The sequence below is a fragment of the Gobius niger genome (assembly GCF_951799975.1).
Source record: "Gobius niger genome assembly, chromosome: 6".
NCBI lineage: Eukaryota > Metazoa > Chordata > Actinopteri > Gobiiformes > Gobiidae > Gobius > Gobius niger.
This window is the reverse complement of record NC_136857.1, coordinates 34,385,513-34,408,652: the sequence shown is the minus strand read 5'-3', so window position 1 is coordinate 34,408,652 and position 23,140 is coordinate 34,385,513.

Sequence of the window (23,140 nt, the reverse complement as noted above, 5' to 3'; positions counted from 1 at the left end):
ATGCACAAGCTTAATATAGAACCTGCAGTTACGTGTCAGACCTGAGGTGGCAGTAGTGAGAATAAAAATGACAACTTGCATTTAGTCCCCTGCTAAATTATGAATATATTTTTCTGCTTGATAAAAATATAGAGGGCTGGAGGGGAGCAAAGTGGTTCAAGAGCCCAGGATTACAGAAGAAACGGGCAATGCAAACCAGGAAGCTAACGTTAGCTTCATGCTACTTATGGCCTCTAGGGGCATGAGTCACTTAGTACTGCTTTGTGTGTGACAAATATGTTTATAGTTGCCAGAAAAGTGGCAAACGTCAGCGTTAAGCCTAATTCTTCTTTTCATAATGTGTTTGATCTACTTGAAAATATAAAGTTCTTTCTCAAGATTAAGCGATTTTAAAAACTTTAGCTGAAATCAAACTTTTTAAAATCAATTTTATTTGGAGTCTCTTGAAAGTCTACTTAATATTTAAATCACCCAAAAATGTAAAATACATATATTTTCAATTCTCCAGTCTATGTACAAGATTACTGGGGCAGCATTTAAAAGGGGCTAGTTGCAAGTTAGCCATTTTATACTCACTACTGCCACGTCAGGTCAGACGTGTAACTGCACCTTCTATTAAGCTCGTGCATGACGGCACTTCAGACCCGAATTAACACCTTTTCAAGTGACAGGATTTTAGAGGCAGTTGTGGTGAACAGGTCTGAGCTCATTCTACACATTAGGACATGGAGGAACATGTAGAGGGAGGAAAATACTTATTTTTGACATTTTTAAACTCTGTATAGTCCCTTTAAGGAAGCGGGCCCGAGGTGCCTACTTAAAAAAAATTGAGACAAAGTTTTTTAAACATGAGTTGCGTTTCCCTGCAGTCTGAAAATATATAAATATAAAATTATGTTTTTTTTAGTTTATGCAGTTTTTTCTGTCAGTGGTTCCCCTGTAATGCCCCAGCCCCTGTATACTCGGATTCGCCCCTGCTCAAAGTAGATTCTTCAGCCTTCAGTCCCGCTGTCACTGGAATCTGTGTGGCTGCGGAAAATAGCCTCTAAATGCTGCAACTATTTGCCAGAAAACTGATAAAAAAGAGTGAAAAATGATGATTCCCAAAACATACGTCCTTCCCCCTCGGCGAGGACTTGTTCCATGAAAAGCTCATGGCGGAATTTTACAGCTCATGCTTCACATCTTCAAGGTCTCAGGTTCAATTCCCGGCTGGACGGGGCCTTTCTGTGGAGTTTGTATGTTCACCCCGTTTCAGCATAGGTTTCCTCCGGGTACTCTGGTTTACCATAAAACATGTACAATAGGCCAGAATGAATCAATACAATAGTAGCTAAACCACCACGAGTATGGATGAATAATGACGGCAGTGTAGCGCATTGAGAAACTTGGTAACACAGGCTTGCACCAAGAGCCCCCACACCTGCAGCCTGGAGGAGGCGTCACAAGAGGAGCCACAGGAAACAACAAAAGGGACCAACGAGGAGATGGTGATAGACTGTGGAGGGAGCTGTGCAGGAGGAAGAGGAAGGACGAGGTGGAGCTGACCAGTGCAGGACACCACGCTCTGAGACGGGGACAAGCCCAGGAGGCGGTGCACCGTTTCAGATGATCAGAGGAGACAGAGGGCAGCTACAGTTTCTCCATCCTCCAAGGTCATGCGGGTGGAGTGGCTGAAGGACAACGAGATCATCGACCCGGCCGAGGACAGGAACTTCTACGTCACCGTGGACCACAACCTGATCATCAAGCAGGCGCGTCTGTCCGACACGGCCAACTACACCTGTGTGGCCAAGAACATCTTGGCCAAGCGCAAGAGCTCCACCGCCGTGGTCATCGTCTACGGATTTCCCATCAACCAGTGCTCCTCCTGTGACCAAAACAGTGAAGATGGCGGCCGCGACACAACGATCTTTCACCAAAGAAAAAAAAGAAGAGTGGTGCGCACTGAATGGGTGCTGCTGCCGGATGCTCTCTCATCGAATGCAATTTCTCCATCTGTGAGATCAATAAAGTACCATCTTATCTTATCGTAAAGCACAATACAAGTGTATGTCATTATTATTAATGGAGATCATTAAAGCCACACTGTATAACATTTCCCCAATATATAGAATAAAATACAAGCATTTATTTTATTACAGAAATTGTAAAAAAGGAACAACCAAACATGTTTCGCTGTGAGTGGCTCATCTCTCCTCAGAGCAGACTGTAATGCTCCGTCCACACCAAACTCGATTTGGGCGTCAAAAACGCGCGTCACGCCCGTTGTTGGACGCCTGTGCTCATTCAAGTCAGACGCTCGTAACCAAGCGTCAAGACAGAGCGTCGTCGTGGAGCGCGTTGGGAGCCGTTGTCAGTTATCAGTTATCAACATGGATGACATAGAGAGAGTGGCTTGGCTTTTCTTGCTTCATAAAGCCAAACAACGTCGTCCACGGGCTCGTCGGCGCCGTGTCTGGATTCATGAGATCGTCCGAAGGCGTTCTCAGTTTGGCGAGTTTCACCATTTGCTCCAGGAGCTGCGCTCGCACGAGAGTCGCTTTCAACGGTACTTCCGCCGCTTTTAATCCTGGTGTTTAGATAAAGAAGCACTGATGTGTCTTTCTAAAAGTCCCAGAGCGGCTGTAGCTCCGGTTCACAAAGAAGCTACGTCCGTGACTTGCGACTTGTTTACATCTGTGGGGCTGGCGTAGAATCTGCCCCGGTGGCTCAGCTACAACGTACGTCACTATGGGGAGAAAGCTCCTGATTGGTCGACGCTCGCGAATTTCGCCAAAAAGTTCAACATTTCCCAACTCGAGCGTCGGCCGCGCTCGACGCCCTGGAGGCGCGTCAAACGCTCACCAAGCGCGAAAAACCTCAAAACGCGCCGCGGAGGAGGCGCGTGACGCGCTGCGGGACATCTTGACGCCCCCCGGAGGCGCGTCCTCCATGTATTTTAAATGTAAACCTGACGCTTTGGAGGCGCCAAAACGAGTTTGGTGTGGACGGAGCATAATTGTACTTGGAGTGGGTCCATCTCCATCTCGTCTCCATGGAGATTTGCACTAGGCTATGTTCTCATCCAAACCCATTCTTCAATTACCCATGGCAAAAATAGACTTGTCTGTGTCTCGCTGGACTTTAGGGGCAGGTTTTGTTTAGGCTACAGAAGAATCTGAAATTTGACGTAGTGTGCCTTTAAAGGTTCATTATGCTGCTTTTTATTTATTTTTTAAAAAGGTTGATATTAGTGAATATTTGACCTTTCAGTGGCCCAGCGGCTGTTTCGGTATGAACCCGGAATGGAAGTAAAGGCGCTATGCAAACCAACCAAGCATCCACTGGGACACTGAAAGGTCAAATATGCACTAATATCAACCTTTTTTTACCCACAAACATGGTGGATTTCCATGGCAACAGTGAATTTATACCATTCCATCCCAAACTCTATAGTCAGCTTTCTGTAATGGTCAGTCATATTGATAATAAAGTGGATGATAAGGCAATAAGCTGGTCCAAATCTACTCAAAAATAACAACACATTCTGATAATTCACGCACTTCTTTTCCTGCACCGGCATCGATTGAAATTTCTTGGGAAATAATGATATTGCTTGAGTATTTTTACTGCAACCCAAATTCAGCTGCAGCTTTGGCTGAAATTATACACTGTTTCTTCAAACGTTGTATCCAATTTGCTTTTGATTATAAGATTTTCCCCTCATTTCTCTCTTGGATGGGATGTTGGCAAATCTTAAGAAACCAATTACTCACAGACTTTCAATGCTTGTGGCTCTAAAAATGTAGTATTTGAGAATGAACCCGTGACGCGTTGTTTCTTGATCAACTTTACTCCAGAATTATGCAGACTCGACTCTTGTGGCACTTTAGGCTCGGGGAGAGGACGATCGACAACACTTTTTGTTTCGCGTTGATTGGTCAAATATTCGCAGAGATATTTCGGGTTGTAATAGTTTATGGAGCCTTATTACGTGTCGGACGGAAACACGTGATGTTTCTCGTTAAGTAATATCGGATGTTTCACTCAACAACGATCAGAACATGGTTGGACTGCCAGTTTCCAAAATAATTGAGTGGAATTCACAACCATTAATTAATACCATAAGGAAGACCTGAAGAGATGGTCATCCTGAGCTGAAATACTTCAAATGAATGTTCTCCCAAGAAACCTTTCGTTAATCTCTTGAATGCCTTTGCACAAACCCAAGCCATGGTTTGATAAAGAAAAAAAAAAAAATCAATGTTCTGCTCCTTTCTATGGAGGGACAAAAAGATTAGCTTAAAGAAATTAACTCCTAGAGATCAAGGAGGTCTTGGTATACCAGACATTTTCCTGCATAATGTTTCCTTTAACGCGTTGACCTTAATAAATCCTTTCCGTTGTCCCTCTGGGGGTAATACAAGTGTTAAAGGGATGATTGGAGGGTTTTTCATCTCCTCCTGGTGTCTCTGGCCAGAAAACCACAATTGCAACTCGACTGCCACCGGACCGGAACCACCAATACACACTAATGGAATCACGAAGAAGAAGCTAACAGGCTAACGGGCAAAGCTAACTGCGGGCTAGCGCCACTTTAACTGTATTTGGACTCAGACCTGAACTTAAACAGCCACGTCAAAGCAATAACATCAGCAGCTTTTTACCATCTGAAAAACATGGCTAAGATCAGAGGAATAGTGTCAAAACCAGACTTTGAGAGACTTATCCGAGCATTTGTCTCCAGCAGGTTAGACGACTGTAACGTCCATCTCTGACTGAGCCGTATAAACCATCTCGGGCCCTGAGAACTTCAGGGAGGGGTCTCCTGGTGGTTCCAGAGTCAGGACTGAACACGGTGAGGCTGCGTTTCAGTTTCATGCAGTCAAAATCTTAAGCAGTCTTCATGAGGATGTGAGACAGGCCTCAACTCTGACAATGTTCAAATCCAGGCTGAAAACAGTTCTTTTTGCCCATTCATATGACTAAAAATATTTGATCTACACTTTTGCCTTTTACTGTAATTGATTAATTTTATGTTGATGTTTTTATTGATTCTATTTGCTTTCTTCTATTTATGCAACTGTGAAGCACTTTGAATTGCCTTGTGTATGAATTGTGCTCAACAAATAAACTCGCCTTGCCTATTTACAGCCAAGTTTGAGTGAAAAAAAAAAATCCATTATGTAATTGGATGTACAATATCCCTTTAATACCATTACTAGAAGACCTAATGAACCTAACTGGTTTACTCCAGAATGATGCAGATTGGATCATCCGCTGTTAAACTGTACATGGGGGGAGAATATTAAACTAGTTTCAGTTCAATCGTAGTTTTTGGCAGCAGAAATGTGACAGAAAACTCCCCACAATCTCTTCTTTTAATAGGAAACCTGTGCTGTTTAAGTCATCTGCCAATTTATCCGAGACCTGTTGTAAAACTAATTACGCAAACTATTTTTATCAAGCTCCTTCCCCCCCCCCCCTCCTCGTACTACAGCGAAGCGTCTGGGGAGCTGTGAACCCGACTTCAGACGAGACTCGTGAGAAACCTGTCATTTTTATCCCCGTCCTCCTCCTTCCTCCCGGCGATGTCCTTTTGAAGTGCTCTCAAAGGCGGCCATCTCCGCTAATTATCGCGCCGCCGCAAACTTTTCTTTTTTTTTTTTTTTTTTAAACAGCAGCTTAGCAAATCACACGGCAACAACAAACTTATCTGGACATTTTTATTTTTTTACCAAAACGAAATAAGTGACTTGCTTTCAATTAAAGGGGATGTTGTTATTATTGCCGCGTTATTTACCGGTTTTGGTAGAAGAAGAAGAAAAAAAAAATATGCACAATCCGTACCTGGGACTGACATGCTAGCGGCGCACAGTGAAGCCAATTATTTTCCCCTCCGAGCGCGGATCCGGCGGTGCTGACATCCACGGAAATACTGACATCCAGCTTTGGCGTTTGAAGAATATTTTAGCTCACCTTTACGCCTTAAGAAGGAAATAACAGACTGGAGTTTTTTTTTTTTTTTTTTTTTTTCTCAAGCTGCACTTTCGAAAGCTCGCATCTTCGAACACTTCGGGGAATTTATTATCTAAACAATGTGCGCAATTATTTTGTTTGCTCTTTTTTTTTTTTTTTTTTCCCGGATTGTGGGGGGGTGGGGGTGGCACGCCTGGAGGATGTGGTGAAGTGCGGAGATGAAGATTTGACATCAGATATAAAGGAAAGAACGGTGGGTTGAATCGAAACAAAATGTGTTTCATCACAGCAGTAAACAGTCAGACGCCTGAGGGGGACAAGGGGAAAAGAAAGGGAGCTTTTCTGGGTTTCTGTGGAGCTAAAAGCACATGAAGACAGAAAAACAACCTTTAAACTTTTAAGCTTTTCTTTTAGATTTCTGACATAAATGTGTGGCAGAAAATATTTCTAATGTGTTTCATGTAAAATGGATTGAGCCATGTTTGAATTATGGGTTTGATCCTGCAAAGAGTTCAAATATTATCCAAATATGGTCATTTCCTTTCTGGGCAAATGACCTTCAATGCTAAAATCTGACTGTGTTAGCCGCTAGCGCTAAACTCTGACTGTGTTAGCCGCTAATGCTAAAATCTGACTGTTAGCTGCTAATGCTAAACTCTGACTGTGTTAGCCGCGAATGTTAAAATCTGACTGTTAGCTGCTAATGCTAAACTCTGACTGTGTTAGCCGCTAATGCAAAAATCTGACTGTTAGCTGCTAATGCTAACCTCTGACTGTGTTAGCCGCGAATGCTAAAATCTGACCGTTAGCTGCTAATGGTAGCGCAGCGGTTAGCACTCTCGCTTCACGGTTAGAAGGTCCAGGGCTCAATTCCCACCTTGACACCTTTGCATGTTCTCCCTGTGTCTGCGTAGATTTCTTCCAGGTACTCGGTTTCCCCTGCCACTAAAAACATGTACAATAGGCCAGGATGAATGATGTGAGTGAATGTATGATGGTGGTCAGAGGGACCGTGCAGTCACAACAGCGCTTCTGTCAGTCTCCCCCAGGGGAAACTGAAGCTATATATGTAGTTTACCACCACCGAGTATGGAGTGAAGGTACAATTGTCTCACGTAAAGCACTTTGTGACTATGTCTGTGAAAGGCGCTATATAAATAAAGATCTTCTTCTTCAAAGTTAGCTCACCGTTTGAACGTGGCGTAGCTGAGAATAGCTTTAAAGGAACAGGCCACCGTGTTTACATAAATGTGTTCTTACCTTATCTTAGAGGAGTTCATTTGTACCTGTCTGGTCTTCACGCGTGCCCTCAGTCACATAAACACAGAACAGATGACAGTAAAGTGAAGATATTACTGCGCAGATGTTGAACTACTCCTGGTAATTATTACGTCTTACAATTAAAAATTAAATATAGTTCCCCTTTTTATCCGCTTAAAAAATCCACATTGTTATTAATTTTGTGTAACTATACTTTATTGTGTAAAACTTCATATTTAAATAGGGAACACGTAGAAGAGTTTGGTAGCTGCTATCTTCATCTCGTTTGGAGCTATAGAGGAGGAGAGGCTGAACGCTAACGCCGTCTGTGCTGTGTTTACTTGACTGAGGGCACGCGTGAAGACCACGCGTGCCAGGTACAAATGAACTCATCTAAGCTCAGGTAAGAACATACCTCAGCATGTAAAAACGGTGGCCTGTTCCTTTAAACCTGGGTCTATCTGTTATCTCGATTTCTTTGCTGAAAATATCAGCAATTTTGGCCATTTTTCAGCTTGTTGTCTAGTTGCAGAAAACTTGCAATACAGTTTGTTCGTACATTTATGTCAGTAATGTTCAGCAAAAGTTTCACATATCAATACATTTAATTCCCAACCAATTTCACCTGCAGCGTCTCGCCTTAAACACTTCAACAGACAGGAACATTATCACTTAAAGGGATATTTCAGGATTTTTGACATAGGGCCTCATTTCCTAGTTATCCAGAGTGTTGCTGATACCTGGAGATATTTTTTTTGTAATTCATGTAGTTCTTATGTTTGAAGAGTTTCGTGGCACTAGGCTAATGCAAGGCTAGCGAATTTCTACGATGTCAGCTAGCCTGCATTAAACAGTCTGACCCGCTCCACAGAGCACCTGAGGCAAATCACTTATATCACTTATATATTTGAGCAGCATCAGCTTCGTGTTTGTATAAGCTAAGCAGCGGCGGAGTGATCTGCTAGAAAATAGTTCCTCAAAATGCGATCATTCATGTGATGCAAGGTCAGTTATATTCCAAAAATGATTCTATGGACACAGACATTTATATGGTTAGTCTGATGTTATAAGTGATTTGCCTCAGGTGCTCTGTGGAGCGGGTCAGACTGTTTTTAATGCAGGCTAGCTGATACCATAGAAATTTGCTAGCCTTGCACTAGCCTAGCACCACGGAACTCTTCAAACAAAAGAACTGCATGAATTACAAAAAAATATCTCCAGAAATCAACAACACTGGGAAACTAGGAAATGAGGCCCTATGTCAAAAATCCTGAAATATCCCTTTAAGAAATGATTAAATGAATCACACGCCTTTTAGTTTATTGTTTAACGCGGTCCAAACCACAGGTGTAGCAGGTTTTATACAAAATAACCCCCATGGAGACAGGATATTGTTTTTTTGCAGATGAATGTCTGTGCCATTCGCTAATTGCAAACACTCAAGTTGTTATTTCTACTTGGGTGAGATTATTCTTTAACGCCGCGCCTCAAGGACATCATGACAGACACGTAAAGAAAGCTGACACACACAACAAAGCTTCAAAAAAGTGAGAGCCTGCAAAAAAAACCACATCCAAGCGTCTGCCACTCCTGTCCTCGGCCGCCTCTCCGTCTCCTTCAAAGCGTCTGTGTAAAATGGCTGAGTAATCATCCGAATGGCGACGGCGGTCCGGATGTTTCGCTCTTTTTTCTGCTTCCATGTGCTGTTTCCAGTTCAGCCCGAGGGGACGTCCCACTGCGCGGGACCCCCTTCGCGGCAGAGGAGCTTTCTGATCGTCAGGCGAGGAACGAGAGACGACGATGGGGATGACAAGTACAAGCAAAAGAGCCAGACGAGATGAGGAGGGGGAAAAAAATAATAAAAATGTGCGGTTTCACGAGGCTGAGGTTATGTCAGGGAGGGAGGCTGGTGACACACAGCTAAATGTGCACCTTTAAGGTGACACATGATCCAGAAGTGACTTGTAGGAGGCTTTATTAGTATGTTTGAAATCTATGGCTCCTGCTCCTGACAGGTGAGCAGGGTCTCAGCGGGGCATTTAAAGTCATTAAGGCGAGATGCTGCAGAGGAGTAGAGGAAAAAAAATAAAAAATTGTGATATCAATTTGAAACTTCTGCTGTAGATTACCGACATGAATGAGAAAAAAATGTATTACAAGTTTCCTGTAATTTTACGTTTTTATATTAAAGCAATACCAAGTAACTTCTTTACCTTTTTAAATCCTCTCCGTAGCTCCCCTGGGGGTAATACAAGTGTTAATGGGATGATTGGGGGTCTTTCATCTCCCTCTGGTGTCTCTGGCCAGAAAACCATAATTGCAACTTTCCCTGCATTGAGTCGGAGGCGCAATACACACTAATAGAATCACGAAGAAGAAGCAAACAGGCTCACGGGCAAAGCTAACTGCGGGCTAGCACCACTTAAACAGTATTTACAGCCAAGTTTCAGTGAAAAAAATATGATCTCCATTGTGTAATTGGATGTACAATATCCCTCTCTCCTTTTGTCTTTTCTGTCAGCGTAGTATTTACTCTCATGGACAATTAATAAGTTCAAAAATTGCAACATGCTACGACACCTGCAGTGGCGCTTATGGCCTCTAGGGGCAAGAGTTACTTGATACTGCTTTAAAATAAGACATTTCATGTGATATTTTCCGTGACACAATCTAAATAATGGATAGACCCAGGTTTTAATGTATTGTCATTACATGAGTGGAACATAAACCTCATTTTGAGAAAACCAGCCTTAAGGTTTTGTAACTTGTGCATCCGCGAGAACATTTCTTCACTCCTTGACCATAGGAAATGACCATATTTGGATTACACTGTCATCTCGGGGACCCTTCAGGACCCATTGATTTAAAATATGTCAATATTTGTGAGTGAATGCGTGAGGAAAAGCCGGCTTTGCAAAGCAATGTGCTGTTTATGTCCTCATCTGTTATTATGACAGTGCCCCCTGCTGGACACATATTAGATTTTGGCTGCCCTCTTGTGGCTGGAGTGAGCATTCTGGTTATTTCTTTAAAATTCATAACTTTTTACGTTTTTTTAAATACTCAGGAAGTTATGCTCTACAAGTCACGTGACAGATTAAACCATAATGCAGGCCTCTGGCCCATGTGAGACAAATAATACATACGCCTATTATCTGAATGAATTTGAGATTTGAACATAATATGTTCAAATAGTATGAACATAAACTTAGCATGTTCAGTCATCATTTATGACAAAATACTACTTTAATTTACTTAAAGCAGAACTAAGCAACTCATGCCCCTAGAGGCCACAAGCACCACTGCAGGGATCGTAGCATGTTACGTTTTTTTACTCATTAATTGTCCGTGAGAGTAAATAAGATAAGATAAGATAAGATAAACCTTTATTGATCTCACAAAGGAGAAATTCACTTGTTACAGTCGGCGTTACTTCACAGTCTTATTGTGCAGTCTGACAGCACTGACAGGGACAGAGGGATATTGTTCATCCAATTCCACATTAGAGATCTTTTTTTTTTCACTCAAACTTGGCTCTAAATACTGTTTATGTGGCGCTAGCCCACAGTTAGCCTGTTACCTTCTTCTTCGTGATTCCATTTTTGTGTATTGTGCCTCCATGTTGGAGGGAAAGTATGGTTTTCTGGCCAGAGACACCAGGGGGAGATGAAACACCCCCCAGTCATCCCATTAACACTTGTATTGCCTCCAGAGGGACTACAGAATTAAGATAAACAAGTTGCTTATTTCTTCTTTAAAAGTAATGATGGAACGAGGGACCTGCTGGGAACTGACTACAGACCGGATGATTCTAAGACATCTTATTTGTTCATTTAACAACTGTAACAAGACATACCTGCTGTTATTCCATTAAGATAAATACATTTGCTCAAGATGACTTTTGAAGGACAGTAAGTTGATCATATTTAATGGCTTGATAGAAATGGTCAGATTTCTCCTTGTTACAAATCATCCCCTTAAACTAAACTCGTATTGTCCTCGCCTCTCGAACGCCTCTCGATGTCTGTCAGCCCATCGCTGTTCTCTCTTCTTCACAACTCAAACCTGAACTTGTCTTTCCCACACTTCCATCAGCGGCAAACTATGAACAATCAAGCCGAGAAGCTCATTGTGACGAGCTGTCAGCCCGAGCCCCCCGTCTCCCCGGCCCAGCGTGAACCCGTCCCGCTGATCCGCGCTTCCTCCAGCTTTACACCAATCCTTCGGGGAGCAGCGATTCACGCCCCGCCGCGGTGACTAAGACTGATTTTGTTTAGCTCAAACCGACACTGAATATTTATAATTTGTGGAAACTTTACGGAAACTAAGTGACTTCTCAAAGCGTAAAAGAACGTCATGTTGTAAGAGGATGAGTAAAGGCAGAGATAATTTATTGTCGCTGTCGGACTCGGGCGGGAAAATACTGCAGAGATTTATTCGTTTGGACAGAGCACGTCTTTAGTATTATAATGTGGTGGAAACTGCTAACTTTGTGGTGCAGCTGGTATAGACTTGCACGATTACCGGCACCACAGATAGAACAGCAGCACGTATAGCGTTAGATACACACAGGAAGTTGTCGTGCTGCGCGGTTTTGCAGCTAACTTCTCCTCAGCTCAGTCAGAGCTAATGACACAATCGCCCCGATGCTGTGTGGGGTAAAGCTCCCGGGGGGCGTGGTCGTGATCTGCTGATCAGATCACGTGTGGTCAAGACGTGGTTCAGTGCTATTGCAGAGACTTCCACTGCAGTTCATTGTTCAGCCATGAGGGGCAGCACATGCATCGTTTTAGACCAGGGGTGTCAAACATACGGCCCGCGGGCCTGATCCGGCCCGCAAGATGATTTAATCCGGCCCCTGCCCTGTAGAGCATAAATTCCAGAGTATGTCACAAAAAAAAGTAAGTCTCTAACCCATTCCTGTGCGGAGTTATGAATTTTTAAAGAATAACCAGAATGCTCATTCTAGCCACTAGGGGGCATTAAATTAAAAAAAAAAGATAGAGTTCCACACGTGTCCAGCAGAGGGCACTGACATAATACGAGCTCAGGATATGAACAACACATTATATAGCCATGTGGTAAATGGACAGTCTGCCCCAGGGCGGCTGTGGCTTCAATAACAGTTTACCACCACCAAGTGAATGAATAATGACTACTGCACTTTCAGGAACTTGTGACACAGGCTTGTAAAGTGCAATACAAGTGTAAGCCGTTGTCATTGATGAAGTTACAGTCAAGTTGGGGCTTTGATCAAATCACAGCTTATTATTATTCATTTATTGGAAACATTTTCTCTATTATATGTGGCCCGCGACCCGCCATGGGAGCTGAATTTCGGCCCAAGACCCAAAATGAGTTTGACACCCCTGTTTTAGACAATGAAACTGGAAATTGTGAACACACTGCCTAAAAATTGACTTGAAAACAGAAAAAAGCATCATTTACATTTATACAGGTTATCAGCAGTGATGTGGACGCTGTATCGGTCTGTTGTGGTGAAGAGGGAGCTGAGTCGGGGCAAAGCTCTCGATTTACCGATCGATCTACGTTCCCACCCTCACCTATGGTCATGAGATTTGGGTAATGACCGAAAGGACAAGATTGTGAAAACAAGTGGCTGAAATGAGTTGCCTTCGCAGAGTGTCTGGGCGCACCCTTCGAGATCAGGTGAGGAGCTCAGTTACCCGGGAGGAGCTCAGAGTAGAGTTGCTGCTCCTTCCTCCCCCGCGGGAGGTGTTCCAGGCATGTTCTATTGGGACAAGGCCTTGTGGAAGACCCAGCACACACTGGTGGGACAATGTCTCCGAGCTGGCCTGGTGTCGCCTCGGGGTCCCCCCAGAACAGCTGGAGGAGGTGTGTGTGGATCAGGAAGTCTGGGCATCTCTGCTCAGACGCTGCCCCCGCGACCCGGCCCCGGATAAAGCGGAAGAAAATGGATGGATGGACAGTTTATCAGCAGAAAAAAGTTGGTTTGGTGTTTAGCTCCTCTTTGACCAGTTGCTTGAGGTTCAGGGTTATGATTAGGGTTAGGAACGGCCGGCCAATGTGATGTAAGTTGTGTTTCACTCACACAGATCTTACACATAGTTTTCGAAACAGAAGGTCTTGACTTTAAAATGAGGTATCACACTGACATATAAGTTGTAAGCTCTCCAGTCAATACACTTTTAGATTTGGATATGCACAATTGCTAACCCAAACGCTAACCCTAAACCTAACCCTAAGCTGGCAGATCACAGGTTAAAGTGATAGTCTGTAACTAGAAATAACAAGGAGAAGCAGCGTTTGATCCCAACGTACACAACCGTTCCAAAGTTTGGGGTCACCCAGGCCAGTTCTAAAGCTTCTGTAACAGTTTTCAGCAGTGCTAGCATAATCGTATGAGGGTTTTCTAATCATCAATTACCCTTTAACATGATTAGCTAACACAAGGTACCATAAGAACACTGGAGGGACGTGCCTATGCACGCCTATGTAGGTATTCCATTAAAAATCACCGGTCTCCAGCTAGAATAGGCATTCTCAACATTTACAAAGTCTAGACTTGTATTTCTGATTAATTCAATGTTATCCTCATAGAAAAACACAGTGCTTATCCTTCAAAAATAAGGACATTTTAAGTGACCCAAACGGCGGTATATGCAGTTAGCAAGTAGGCAAGGCAAGGCAAGTTTATTTATACCGTGCATTTCGTACACAAGGCAACTCAATGCGCTAGTCCGGGAGACTTTTCAGAGCCCGTGAACTCAAATTCAGTTAAGTTCTTGCTACTTGTGGGGTAGAATACACATCCAATGGCCAATAAACATCATCTTATAATGTCAATGATAAAAAAAAACACAAAAGTTATATAAATGCCATGAAAGGGACCATGGGCGCCAGGCTTTTCTGTTCATTTGTATGGGATTGGAATGTTCAATTTAAATCTAGTCTGGGAGCCGTCATCTAACAAATGTGAGCATTTGAATGGACAGACTCGCTCAAGGCATTTCTGTGATTTCTATGGTCTGTAAAAGTTGCAAAATGAGGAGAGAGAAATTTCAAAAGCAAACGATCAAGTTCCCTCCCCTCCTGTTTGGACCTGGACGCCCCCTCCTCGTGGAGTAAGAGCAAAACCCCATGGGGCTTAAAGGCACTATACTGTACCTCATGTATTTTTCTAGTAGTGGAACAAATTTAGCTTGTCCTCCTTTAATATATTGTAAACTCCATCTAATTATAAAGAATTTGGATCAACTTCATGAATTCTCAGGCTAGTTTTATGATAATGACAGAAAAGTGACCCTGCCAGTCGTGAAACGTGCCGATAAACTCGTCCCTGTGAAGGATCGGGATATTACAAAAATGTTAGAAAAGTTAGAAATGAGTTTGGACACAATATATTCATTTAGTGGCCTCCTGTTAATTTGTTGTAATTAAAAAAATCTTTTAACTGTTTCAATTCACACCTACACAAATGTATTATATTACCCTCCTCCAGATGGATCATTTTAACAGTTCATTTTCAATCATTGCCTTTTAAAATAAAGAGAGAAGGAACAAACTAAAAATATATATATATACAGTAGACCCTTATGACTTTGATTAAGCAAAAAATGAGACATTACTCAACACATATCGATTGATTTCCGGCTCATAACAGCTCTTACATCGATCCCTCAGTGTTTCTTTTGTTCTGACTAAACGGACGTGATCTGCTTCTGTTTGAAATGCATTGGTTTTTCTACAATAAAGATGAAAAGACATAATATAAACAACATTAGTTGAAGTAAAGATGTCCTTATATAAACACGTTAACATGTTATTCACTGAAGTGGCTCAGTTTGTGAAGACACTAACGGAGCGATAGCTGGTTCAATTCCCACTGCTCGCCTTGTAAACTGGCATTGTGGACGAGTGACTGCCTAAAGCTGAGCACAGACCACATGGTTTTATTCAGTCTTGAAAGATTTGATAAAGAATGAAACACGACTGGGATTGGTGTGATTATGGAACGACTGGGGGTTCACACATAAAGAGCCAGATCTTGTGGTTCATAGCGCAGACTGTAGAGCAGACGAGTGCGCAGAATTGGAAAAAAAGAGAAGGATGTGGTCATCAGCCTCGAGACGGAGAAGACAGTGGAGAGAAGCGGCTGAACAGACCGACTCCAAACTCAGTAAGAGCCGCTAAACTCTGTTTGTGGTAGAAATGTAGCTGGGAAAGGAGGTTTATGTGAACTTTAAAGGCCCTCAGTCATGCAAAACGACCAAAGATGTTGTTAGCATTTGGCCTTTGCCAGTATATTCCTATTGCTGGGTTGCAGGTTCTAGAATATGATCTAGCCTGTCTTGCTGGTGATGTTGGATCTGACAGCAGCTTTTGATACTGTCGACCATTCTGTCCTCATCACTCGCCTCAGTGACATCGGTCTGCGGGGGACTGTGCTGCAGTGGTTTCACTCACATGTGACTGACAGGAGCTTCAGGGTCATAATGAATGATCTGACATCCTCCACTGTCCCTCTGACCACTGGTGTACCTCAAGGCTCCATCCTTGGTCCACTGTTGTTGCTGCCACTGAGCGCTGTCATTTTAAAACACAACTTGTCGTTTCATTTTTATGCGGACGATATACAGGTCTATCTACCCATCTTGCCAAACAGCACAGCAGTGCTACAGTCCATTCACAATGCCCTGGCTGACATCAAGGAATGGCTCACACAGAACTTTTTACATCTTAACTAGAGTAAAAGTGAGTGCATTTTGTTTGGACCCAAATTTATGGACTCTGTGTTGGACCTGGGAACCCTTGCCCCTTTTTCTCAAACAGTGGTGAGAAATTTAGGGGTTCAGTTCGACGACCAACTGAAATTCGACAAACAGATGGACACTGTTGTTCGGACAAGCTTTTTTCAGCTCCGTCTCCTGGCCAAGGTTAAACCTTTCCTCGGTCAGGATGACTTAGAGAAGGCTGTGAACGCTTTTATTAGCTCCCGTATTGACTATTGCAATGCACTTTATGTGGGTGTGAACAAGTGCACTTTAAACCGGCTGCAGTTGTTGCAAAACGCTGCAGCTCGGCTGCTCACAAACACTCGCCGATGCAGTCACATCACTCCAGTGCTGTACTCCTTACACTGGCTCCCAGTACATGCGAGGGTTAATTTTAAACTCTTAATGTTTGTTTTTAAATCAATTAATGGACTTGCACCTTCTTATTTATGTGACCTGCTTGTTGCACATCAGCCTAGCAGAGCGCTGCGGTCTGCAGGACAACACCTGCTGGAGGTCCCCAGGACCAAAAGTAAGCAGTGGGGTGATCGTTCCTTCTCAGTGGCTGGTCCGAGGCTCTGGAACTCTCTGCCTGTTGAGTTACGAGCCGTCACTGACCTGACACTGTTTAAAGCGAGGCTGAAAACATACTTGTTTAAAGCCGCTTTTGACTGCTAATTGCCCATGTGTAATGTATATGTATTTTCTTAAATATTTGTGCTAAAATTGTTTTTATTATATTGCACTTATGGAAAGCACTTTGGTTCAGCGGGTGCTGTTGTAAAGCGCTATACAAATAAAGGTTGATTGATTGATTGATGATGATGTCATTCCTATTAACAGCATTACCCTTTCACAAGTCGTAGCTGAAAAGAAAATGCATGAATTCGAAAAATGATCATTAATATCAGCCACTGGATCCATGATCTGTCTGTACAAGACCAAAAATGTCCTCGAAAACAAAATATTTTTTCCTCTATATAACGTGTAGGCCTTTCGATTGCTGTGATGTCACCTGCAGCCCAGCAATAGCTCCAAACGGGGTGAAGTTAGAAGTGACCAAGCTCTTCCACGGGCACAAAGACCAAACAGGTACGTATGAACTCATCTAAGCTCAGGTAAGAACATATCTCAGTATGGAAAAACTGTGGCATGTTCCTTTAAGTGACATAATATTGTGCCGTTTGGCGTGGTCTTTGTGGGGCCGTTTGTGCCGCTGTTACGACAGAGAAATGAAAAGGGAGGAGCTTCGGTGTATCTGTATTCCACTCCGTCATTGACCCTTTAGAGACGGTAAAATCCCCCCACACTTTTCTTGTGTGTCCCAAATCGGCTTAAAATTCAAACATGTTTGATTTCCTGCAGCTGAGGTTTCATCACATCTTTCCGCCGCCCACATTACACGATTTGAAGGTGAGTCCAGCTGTGACTCCCACACGATAAGACACAACTCTGCGACTGCCTTCAACTCGTCACACCTCAGGAAGACTCACCACGACTGACAATTATGATCGGGCAAAATCGGGCAAAAAATCGTGTAGTGTGAGCTGAGCTTAAAGGAACAGGCCACCATTTTTCCATACTGTGATATGTTCTTACCTGAGCTTAGACGAGTTGATACGTACCTGTCTGGTCTTCGGGTCTACCCGTGGAAAACCGTGGCAGCTTCCTTGATGAATTAGTATTGCATAGAGGCTGAAAAGTGCTATATGTAACATAAAACACAACCATTTTCTTCTTTGGGCTCAACACAAGGGCAATAACGGCCCCCGGACACGATATGAAAAGCACATCCGTCTAATCAGATCCACTTCAACATCATTATTGAACAGATATGGCTGACCTGGCAACTAATACCTCCCTCTTGCAATGGGAAAATCTTTGGCGGTTGTCGTGGAGAGCACACGGAGCGCGGGTCTGGGTGTTGTGATGGAACTCGTGCTCAGAATTATCGATCCAGACTTCATAATTGGGCTGCTCTGAGCTGTGAAACAACATATTTATCTTTATAATGACCTATCAGCTACTTAAGTGCACAGACCCACTCACTGGTTATTAGTTATGCTGTCGATGCCTATGCAGTAATCGCGGCGTCATTTGTAACTGTAATGGGCGCTAATAAACACTGCGGCTTTCATTATAATGTAAATTTCACTATGATTAAAGAATCTGTGCGGCTTCACTGAGCCAACCACTCTTGCTGACTTTTTGTTTTTTTTCTATAGAACAAAGCAAATGTAAAATATTCACGGATATCTATCTGCATTGACTACAGAGGGATTTCTCAACTTCAGAAAGTTCCACTGAGCCCTGTCTAAACTCGGGAAAGAACATCATTTCAATGAAATGAACACAATCAGGCTTTTCTCTGCAAAAGTTCTGACAGAGGAGCAGAGGGAGTGATCAGAGGAGTTCTCCAAGAGCTGAAAGAGAAACCTGGAGCTGCCAATTTTTCAAATCAATATGGTAATGCACTCAGTACTGCATGCATGTTGATTCACGTGTTCATATCAAACTGCTGCATTTGCAATATTCTGCATAATCCTGGGAGGTTATAGTGCTGTCAGAATAGATGAGATGTATTAATGCCACGGGCTGGGACAAAATATCGCTTTGCAATATCGTATCGGAAACTATGTTTTATGGCACGGTAGCAGAGCAGTTAGAGCTCGTGCTTCACAGCTAGGAGTTCGATTCCCACCTGGATGGGGCCTTTCTGTGTGGAGTTTGGATGTTCTCCCTGTATCTGCGAAGGTTTCCTCGAGTACTCTGATTTCCCCTACCACTAAAAACATGTACAATAGGCCAGGATGGAAGAGAGTGTGTTTGAGAGTGCGGATAGGGGACGACGGCTGGAAATTAGCCCATGGCTATAATCCAGTGTGGCTCGTTTACATGCATGCAATGTTCATTAACTTGCACTGTCCCGACCAAATAAACCAATAAATACATGTATTGTACACTATTGATACTCGGCTCAGTTATAGAAAAAAATACATACAAATGTTTTTGACTCAAAGATAGTTTTGTTAAATCCAGATTTGGTGCTGATTTGTTTAAACAAAAGAGCCAGACTTTTAAAATACTTCTGCCATTTGTGCTTTTCAAAATGTTTCAACATCAAACTGATTTAAATTTAATGTATTAATGAATTAATGAATAATTTTATTTTCATTGTACAACAGTACAACAAAATTGCGTAGATCAGATGTTGTGTTCGTCTGAGCGTGAACATACAAACTCCAAGCTTCAGTCAGGTCTCACAGCTTGACATCCTTTATGATGTTACGTGGTGAAAACTCCTGATGAAGCTACCACAATGCTTGTGTGGCGTAGCGGCAAGTCTTGCCTGGATACCTCCTTGCTTGCCCCTTTTTCAATTTCACAGTTCATTATAATGAAAAATTAGAAATTTAATACTTCACACATTGGAATATATTGTATCATAATAACTATCAGGCCCTGAGTGTCTTGTGTATTCACCTTATTCCGGAATTTCGTGTGGGCCCCGCCTTGAATTGTGCCCGCCCCTTCTCTCCTCTCAGTTAACATGGGGCTGGAGAAGTCCAGAATAGTCCATGAATACAAAGCCGTTTTCAGGCCGCGCAGAGAAACGATACAGTGTTGACTTGTTGTTGCAAATGAACTTTGGACATTTTACACAAATCAATCGACTAAACATCAGATTTTAGCGGCAAACTTTTTCTCTCATTATCCTCTTAAATGAACGGGCTTCGCACTCGACGGGAAGTGTCAAGACAAGTCAAAAAGAGGCAAACGTGGGCGAGGCGGAATAACAACAACAAAATTGCATCATCCCGACCCTTGTAATATCAGATGAAACGGAAGTCGAAAGGTCACAAAAATAATGGGCTGTTCGCAAACCTTCTTTAAATGTGCAGACTACTTGGATTAATCAACCTCTGGTAACAAATGATGCTAATGGAACATAATTTCCTGTACTTCTTACTGGCTTTCTGTTATGTTCCAACCTCCCGTCCTGTCAATCATTACATCTCCACCACGACAGCAGAACCAGCCTCTTCAAGCCTTTATCCCCAACACTGACGACATTTATTACAGACTTTACAGATTCAAACTATGACACATAATAAAACACAATTTTCCAAATATGATCTTTTCTGATGCTAGACGCAATGAGAAATTGACTTTTTGACACAATCAGGAAGTATTATGATAGCCATTATACAAGTCAAATAACAGCTCTGTAACATCAGTCTGGAATGGCTCTTGTTGAAATTGTTCGTGTAGAGAAAGAACTTTTGGCAAAATGTTTGTAAAGGCTCTCACTTGGTTCTTCTTAGCTCTTGTGGATATACTGTACCTCTAGTACATGATTGCACATTTTCCCCGTGTGTTTCTTGAGAGCTGATAGAGACAAGTTAATTCCTCCATTGTGAGATCAGTAAACTTCTATCTTATCTTAGGTTGCCTTCACAACCCACTCTTGATCTGAATCCCAGCCCGTTTGCTCGGATAGTCCGGTTCATTTGAGGTGTTGTGAACAAGCAAATGGACTCTGATCCGGGACAAAGAAGCAAAGCCTGGTCTGGCTGAAAACCAGTTCAAACAAACTCTGAAGTGGAGTGGATCCAGGACATTGCGTTACTCGTTTGTTTTGGTTGTAGATACGCACAAAGACAGAACAGAGCGGAGGCACTCACAACATTCATTACAGAATGTAGTATGAAATTTAAATAAAATATAAGGCATAAATATAAGGCATATAAGCAGCCGGAGAGCAAAGCCTTTAGTACCTTGCTCCGTGTCTGTTTCTCTCGGACAGTCTGTAGTTTTCCACGTCTCTGTCCCGAAGCCTTCGCAGTTGTCTCGTGTGAGGAAAACCCGGGTTTCTCCTGGGTTTGCCATTCCTGCTTTAGTCGTGGTTTAGTCCCGGTTTTTCCTCGTCTGCTGCTCCTGATGAGCCCATTGCTGCGCCGTGTATCGGCTCATTTATCTGTTTTTCCAATTAGAAAGCTGAAAACAATGTTGCAATTTTGGTCCCCAATCGAACCGAGTCCCAGGTGTGAATGCGACCTTATATAAGACTCCAGATTGGTTTATGTTGTCACATCTTCTGACAAGAAAAGCTAACAAAAGCTTCTGCAATTAGAAGTGAAACATACTCAACTCAGTAAAGTCAATGATGTATGTTTTTGGCAAAGATTTGACCACACCCCCATGAGCTTGATCCAATGGCAGCACGGTGGCACAGTGGTTAGTTCTTGTGCTTCACATCTAGAAGGTCCCAGGTTTGATCCCTGGCTGGACGGGGCTTTTCTGTGTGGGTTTCCTCCACAAGTCCAGTTTCGCCTACCACTGATGTAATGTACAATAGAGCCAATATAAGCCATTTAGAAAGCTGAGAGAAATCAATATTGAGTGATTTCCATAACTGAGGAACGATAGCGTCTGTAGGGGCTCATATGCAGAGCTTAGAGGTTCCAGGAGACAGAGGAAAAACAAAGAGGAGATTCAGAGTTTGCAAATGCTGACAGGCACACAGTATGCTTCAGTTGATAAAAAAACAAACTAAAAACAGAGCGAGTCTAAGTTATTTTGCCACTTGTCTGTTGCTGATACCCATGTAAAGCAGCTGCTTCACATCTGAGATCAAAGCTTCCACTCTCAAGCGAAAGTGGCACTGCACTGTGAACCGTCTGTTTGATATGAGCTTACCTTGAAACGCCGGTGGTTCTACAATCATCTGACACTGCCACATGCGTAACCCTCGCTTTCCTCTCGCGAACGTCAAAGTCAATGATGTGCCTCTCCCGCCGGCAGCCGGGAGTCAGGACAGATCTGCTTGAATAATTGAAAACGCCGCAGATCTATTCCGATTGTATTTACCATACAAATAAAGGCATAACCAGCTCCGCCGCCGCCGTGACTGACAGCGGATTGGGCATTGCGTCGCTGAAAGCCCCCGGTCACTCTCGGCCCGAATTGTCAGTCAAAATCCATTTGCGCATGCTAGTGTTCGGTCAGGTTGACAGCTCCAGATATTAAACCTGGACCAGTGAGCCGTGCGTTTGTGAAAGGCCGACACGGATCCGGCGCAAGCGATCGCGGAAGACCGGACTAATGTCAGTGATCCGTAAAAATATAAGGCCAAACAGGGCTCGATCTACGTGTGCATAAATCCTCCAGACTTTAACGCATGGCCGCTCAACGGTGTAATTCCAATGCTCTTAGAGGCGCATCATATTGATCAGCGATATGTTTCCATGAACTATTACGCACATAGGAAATAGGATTGAATGTTGTAAGGTTGTTTAATTACCACGATGTTAACACTTTTGCCCATGGGCTTCAATTTCCTTGCAACGTTCAAAATGCCCGATATACAGTGAGGAAAAGGATTAGGCCGAAATCCAATAGGATGGCTATGGGGAACTGACCAAATACTTTTTTGCCCCACTGTAGCTATGTGCTACTGTGATGTTTTCCAGCTTACACTCGCTATTTACCACTTGATAAATAAGCCGAAAGCCCATCTTGGGTCGCCCGTTGCATTATGGGTAATGGAATCTCTTTCGGCTACCAAACAGTATTGATAGTTAGCGTAAAGCAACGAAGAAAGCTCTGATTTGGACCGCTTTAACCGCTGGAAAGTTGATGATATAAAGTGCTTTTGTCGTCGCCGTGGAGCTTGTTACGATATTAGCATAAAGTCTATTTTTACAACCTCGGCTGCGAACGGAGATAGACAGAAACTGAAAGAACTGAACGGCTGTTCATATGAGCTGCTGTCAAAGTGACGACCAGTCCTTGTTCACATAGTTGGAATAACGATGTGAGAAAAACACGTCTGACGAAAGCGACTGTTGGACAAAGTGCAGGCTCTGAAACTGTGGCCTCAAGTCGCTGATATTTAGAACATTTAAATTGGAGTGAGAAATAAACACGTAGAGTTCTTTTTTTTCTTTTTTGTCAATAAGGAGGTGGACAGTATACGAAATCTTTTTTTATTATTATTGTGACCAGAGAGATCCACGTACACATATAGGCTAGGCCATCTAAATTGACTTCTTTTGTAATTTTTACGAGTGATCTGATGGTGAACAACGTAGCTAATCGATCGCTAATTTGACAGACGGAAATGTACCCACTATATTCAACATCAACACCGTTTTCGAACT